The sequence below is a fragment of the Cydia pomonella genome, chromosome 7 (assembly GCF_033807575.1).
Source record: "Cydia pomonella isolate Wapato2018A chromosome 7, ilCydPomo1, whole genome shotgun sequence".
Classification (NCBI taxonomy): domain Eukaryota; kingdom Metazoa; phylum Arthropoda; class Insecta; order Lepidoptera; family Tortricidae; genus Cydia; species Cydia pomonella.
In genome coordinates this window covers 6556854-6563737 of record NC_084709.1, presented here as the reverse complement: position 1 = coordinate 6563737, position 6884 = coordinate 6556854, and positions in this window count along the sequence as shown.

The window sequence follows — 6884 nt, the reverse complement described above, 5'->3', positions numbered from 1 at the left end:
CAAACGATTGTGATGACGATAGCATTTATTAGGTGGCTTATTATACAGGATGATCAATCCAAAACGGTCAGTATGGAGAAGTCAGAAACTATGAGAGATAGCCACATCTGTTCTTAGGAAACATGGCCTCGATTTTAAATTAAATAATAATGACATTTATGTAAATATTTTGATTGTTTGTTGTTTCGTGTTTTTGTATTATGGATCTTGTCCGAAATAAATGCTTTTTTTTTTAATCTCTCATACATAACCGGGAATCGAACCTGGTCAATCTTTATGTAATCGCGTGTAAATAGTATTTGTTTGCATAATTGATCCTGAAAGTATACGTAAATATAGAAAAAGATTTAATGTCATTATTATTAAATTTTAAATCGAAGCCATGTTTCCTAAGAACAGATGGGCCAATCTCTCATAATTTCTGACTTCTCCATACTGACCGTTTTGGTATGATCATTCTGTATAATGTAGTGTAAGGCTTTTTTTAACCTACACTAAGACGGTGGCAAATGAACGTAAGAGTCACCCTAAAGGTAATTCGTACTAGATTATATATTTTAATAATTTATTATTTTTGAAGCGTAGTAGTGGTAGTAATCAAGAGGGAAGCCCTTGCCCCGTAGTGGAAAAAAAAATTATCTATCCAAAGGTGTTGAGTATATTAAGTTACAAGAGGTCGCTTTTTTGTGTTATGGCCGCTGTTGCGTGCTTATATAAAAATTGGTCTCTTAATGGTATTTTATCAATTGTTAATTATATGTGTTATAAAGAGTGTAAGTATACCTGTCCATTTGCAGCCATAAGTCAGTGTTATACCTACCGTAATTATCACCTTGCCAACTCCGCAAAGTTATTGTTTAAACTAGTCCATGGCATATAAATTTGGCGTCGCCGTTTTGTTAAAGTTTGACGGGAATAAATCCCTTTCAGGCATCACCGAGCAGCGATGACGCTGCGTTTCAGCCAATGGACCGAGATCAGGCCTCTTTGCTGGCGGGTAGATGTTATGCAATTATTTTTGTCTTATCTTGTTTTAACCTTTTGCACGCCAGACGGCGAAGGAATATGCCATGCCCCGGAAAATTGAACTTTACGAAGTCCTGCGTAAGTCCCTATTGCATCAGCGAAGCTGTCGGCTTAGCCATCGTTGGCGTCCTTGGCAGGACTTTCCGATGACGGCCACAGCCGACTGTGGCGGTCAAAATGTTAATGTCGTAACATCGTAAATGCCTGCTCACGCATCCCTGTACAAATTCTGACACTACAAGCATTTATTTAGTGTAGAGAAGAATACAATAGTATTGCCGCACTAAAGATTAATCAAAGACTAAAACAGCTTTGCTGTTAGTAACACTCACGTGACCTTTAATCGCTCTAGGTGGGGCTCAACCTCACAACTAACGAGCAAAAAGCCGTACTCAACGTCCCGATTACCCTGATTCCGGGTAATTACAGGGACTGGCAACACCGTGTCATCGTGACGTCATTAATGGTAAGCAAAATTGTTTAGGACGTGAGAACCTTAGGGATAATCAGTGGAGCTCATACATGACGTAGTTTGACGACTTTGACGAGTTACTTAATATGGGAATTTAGGTTTAGTAGGGCAGGCATGTACTCGTAGCTATGCTTCCGTCCAATGCAACAGATCTCAGTAAGTACGTTTGGTAAGTAATTAGCATATTCTAACTACGTATATAACAAAATCTTTGTAAATGCAAACATAGCTAACCTAACCGGAGTTTATAGATGAAACAAACCACAGGAAATAAAATAACAGGTAGTTGAGTTTTTCTGTGGAATAAACTAACAGTTTGTGTTGTTTGCAAATAAATCTAGCCAATTAATAAAAACTAAATTGCCAACAGTTAAAGGTCTGTTCGAACTTCACAAATTCTGTAGCGAAGCGAAGTGGCCCCTCGCACTTAAGGCAGCCTCGCGGAAGACAAGACTTTTTATAATCTTGGGAATACACAAGAAAAGAGCCTCGCAGAAGTCGCAGATGTAACTTTGCCTTCAGCTAGATTAGTTCACGCTACGCCACAGCACAAATTGATTTATTTTTGAGACCATTTGTAGTGCATCTCGCTCATGCACTTATATTGGTGTGAGCAAGACGTGTGCTAAACCAATTCATAAAGGTTAGGCTTTTAAGAGCTGTGTGAATAACAGCTTCGGTTACAGTTTGTTTTCAATTGCGCTTCCAAACAGTAAAAACTGAAATAATTGAAGCCCGCTAATGTTAGCTCTGCTTAGTTATATGATTTATGGAAATAGTTTAGGTATCACGGCACGGGTATCACAAATGTACTTTTTTGTATTTTTGGGGACCAAATATACTTTTAATCAAAAAGAAACGTTTAAACACAGAACTGTCAAGCAACTCTTTTGCACGAATATTGTTTAAAGTCATATCTTCGAATAGTGTGCAGTAGACAAGATGCCAATCGTTAACGCTCCGTAGCGAACGAAACGCAACTGTCTCTGTCGCACTAATATGGAAGAGTGATAGAGAGAGATAGCTACGATACGCTACGGAGCGTGAACGACTGGCGTCTTGTCTACACACCCAGTACCCCTGTGATTGAAGCGGTGTACTAATTGCGAAATATTCCGAAATGCCGTACCAAATGTTTTTTTTTTTTCAATACTACGTTGGTGGCAAACAAGCATACAGCCCGCCTGATGGTAAGCAGTATCCGTAGCCTATCTACGCCTGCAACTCCAGAGGAGTTACATGCGCGTTGCCGACCCTTGCGACTTAAACTAATTTATAATACCAATCAGTTTCGTACACCCAGTCCGTAATTGACGGTAATAACTTTTCAATAACCGCCCCAATTAAACCATAAACCCATATATAAGTATATTCCACATTGGTTTCACATTTGCCGTGGGTACGTATGCAAAACCAAAACGCACCCAGTATTAAGCCTGTACTCGTTAGATAACATAGAGATTTAAATCTGGAAATCCTCTATATAGGTATTTTCATTCAAAATTGGTCAGAGCAGTCTGACATAGCACAGGCATGCATATGCAAGCATTTTAATTAATGTCCCGACACGCAGGGTTATTCTCAAATATGTCCACTCTAACGTACAATTATGAACTGGTCTTTTGGCAAAGCTGAGATTTCCATCGTAAATCTAATGTAATTAATACTAACCTAACCTAACTAGTTTCATTGAACTACGAGCAATTAATACTCGTCGAGACAATTCTAAGGACCCCTAACATAACTAGGTTGCGTTGTTTCAAAACACTAACTGACAATCTAACATACAAATCATGGCAAGTTAAATAAAAACTTGTAATAATAGAACGTAGGTATCAATAATCCACCATGCCACGTGTTTTCCTCTACAAGGCACCAATTGGGGATGCTAGTGATATTATATAATGCTAACACTGCATTCATCAGAAAAATAATTTCTGATTTCTTAATCACTGACTTGTTAAAACAGCCTATGCTGTAAATGCGACAAAGACTAGGGTTCTATCTTGTGATGTCAAAAACTGACATTTGGTAATTTCATGTCATCACCTCGTGGTTATATTCTCTTTGATTGACCACGACATATATCATGTCTATCATGTCATTTCGACATCCATCATATTCCGACAAGGGTCAAGAAATAATGGTAGTGGGGTAGACCATGCCGCAACTATACCAAATTAGTGAATTACCCTGTAGGGGGATGGAAGATAGCAGCCCGCGATAGCGGAGTGTTCCGAATGTCACGCCCGATTTATTTATACTAATTGGAACGTAGTTCATGCTTTCGTACAGCCGCTGTCATAAATATGTATAGTTACGTTACCAAATAGAGGAAAATATCTGAACGTTTCAATCAATCAAAAAATGTATTATTGGTCATGAGTTACAGAGATGTTATTCTAATTTACAACGGTCGGGTCTTTATGTCCTGCCTCAGAGACGCGTACAATGTGGAAACGTTACCCTAAATAAGATCACTTAGGTATGTACATTAACTTATTCTACACGACAAAAAACATTTTTTATATACAGAGATACTGCAAAAACATTTTTCCACAAGCCAATGAAAAAGTTGTTTTTTAAACTCCATAGGTATCAATTTTTTGGGTGGATTTGTAATTGATTATCTACTTACACAATTCCTAAGCATGTTAATAAAATAAGCTGTAAAACTTGTAAACCCACACGGCTCCGCCATTTCGAAATATTTATTGAAACTGAATCGACAAATAAATCTATATAATTCTTGAATCTGCTTAGCAAATTTCACGAGAAATGGTTGAAAAATGCACATACGAAATGAACATGTGAAAGAATTTTCGTCCAAGCTGAAACGAACACCTTCGCTTTCGCTCGGGCAATAAGTTTCATTGTGACAAATCTACTATGGCCCGATTCGAAGAATGATTAAGACACGTTTAAGATCTTGGCAAGATCTTTAAAAGATCGATAACTAAACGACATGTAAAAATTGACGTTTATTTCGATTCCGGTGTGATCCCAATAAGATCTATCTACTTTATTTCTAACGTCAAAGTGACATTGGTTGCCCGAATTGAGCTGCTTCTGTCAATTATACGACATACAAACGATATCTAAATGAGAACTTATCTAAACCAGAACTTATCGTTATCGTATCTCATTCTTCGAATCGGGCCGCTAGAGGGGCTACCGTGAAAATCGAAGATCGAAATTTGCATCTGCTCCTCTCTATCGGTCTTGCTTATTCAAATAGACGAACGAACGAAGTAGTTCGCGGTAGGCTCTCTGTTTTATTGAATTGGAATGTTGTACAAGGACAAAATAGGTATCATATTTCTACATCACCTAACCCCGTGACGAATGTCGTTCAAACAAGAAAAAGCTAAAAGTTAAACAAACGTAAGCCCTACAAATGAGGTTAAGCAGGGGAATTATTATAATCTCTGGATAATTGTCCCACCCCTGGCGTTTTTGAGGGCGACGATGTATCGGGTTTCCAATTTTGTCACTTTGACACTTTACTTAGCGACATGAATGATTCATAATGTAGGTACGTGCATTTTTTTTAAATCTGTCAGTTATTTTATAGGGCTACTTAACAAAAGTAGTAGTTTATTTGATTTGGCAAGACTTTTTTTAGAAAAATCTTTACACACTTTGCGTATCTAAGTAGAATTCTTAAATATTATTGAGTAGAATCCAGACAAAATATTTTATTAAGTTTCTTGACTACCTACTGTTGGTATTGTGTGATTTGTTGAGATATACATAAAAAAACTACTTAAGCCGATATTTTCGATTTGTATACCTACCAGTACTGCATTATCTATTAGTACCTAACTGATATAAAATAAAGAAAGAATAGAATAGAACATTTTTTATTCGTTAGCTCTAACATAAGAATAACATACAAATAATAAAGTGCCACGAAATGGCCTCATCTCAGCATATTGCTGGCGACTTCCAGCGCTGATCCGATGAAACCATTAAGTGAGAAAAATCACAGAAGGTAACAGTAAAAAAGAAAAGAAACGTAAAATAAGTCAAAGTTACATACAGTAGACAAATGGACACTTATACAGAAAGGAGATACACTATGACGAGATACATTTACATAATACTAAATTAAAATTACACAGGTGAGCCGATCGAACCTGCACCGACCCGGTCGGACCATACCATCAAACAAAACAACATCGGTCGTACATACAAACACAAAATCGTCTGAACTGTTTAGCAATGCATGATCCACTTCTTCCCTGACATTTTCCTTTACCGATGACTCATCGCCCTCTGGTTAGGTCAATGTCATGCGATACTTACACATTAAACCAGCATATGTGGAACCCTATCCAGAAACGCATTTTATCTCATACGAGTTCTACAGTTAGTGGAATGATTTTATATAGCAAGTACTAAAACAAAGTTAACATGCGTGTTGAAAAATACGCAGTGAGTTTAAGGACGATAGTGCTAAGGCTGAATTTGCGATGTGTTTTTGTATATTGGGGGAATGCTTGTTGTTGTATTAGCTGTCAGTAAGGATACCTATAAGGGGACGAATGAACAGAATTAGGGGTGGATTGGGATGTGTGACGCTTTGCTTAGCGTCATTGAGTGCGAATGAGTGTGCTTTACGGATTTAGCGCGGAGGGCGCGTTTACTATTGAACTGCCACATTTATAGCTAGTGAAATCGCCTTTACGAGTAGTGAAATCAAATGGACAAAAAATATATTTTAACTTTCATGATTTAAGGAAATTCCATTTGAATAAGTTGATACGAGTATAATTAGGGTTAAAAATTACGGCTCCGGAGAAAGTCCGTAAACAACACCACCACGAATGTCACTTTCGAAACGTCGGAGAAGATTAAGAAAAAAATGGTTGAGAAAAAAATGGATATAGGGAGTGCTCGTACGTGATCAACGGCTCCACCATAATAGGTGTACAAATCCAAACAGATTGTATAATTAAAACATAAATGTCGAAATAAAAACTCAATAAGACTAATGGTTTCAATTGTCATTCCCAAAATCTGTCTCCCAGCACTAAAGTGAAGTATCAATCAAATTTTAATTTTCACCCATATTCCGATCCCCAATATCGCCGAATCTGCATGAGTCGTTACGCCCAGTCATTTAATGGTGCCAATAAAATCTTGTAACGTCTTCCGTCTTCAAGAGCTTGTTATGTCTTGTTTTATTACGAATGGTAGGCAGAAAGGGTACCTATTCGAACTTCAAATAACACTCACTCACACTCTTCACTTTAAACTTTAAGCATCTTTGTGGCTACCGCCAGTTCGGCATTGACGTAAACGCTATCGAGAACGTTACTTACTTTCTATGCATCTCGCTCGTACTCGCACATAAGTGCAAGCGAAATGTATAGATAGTAAA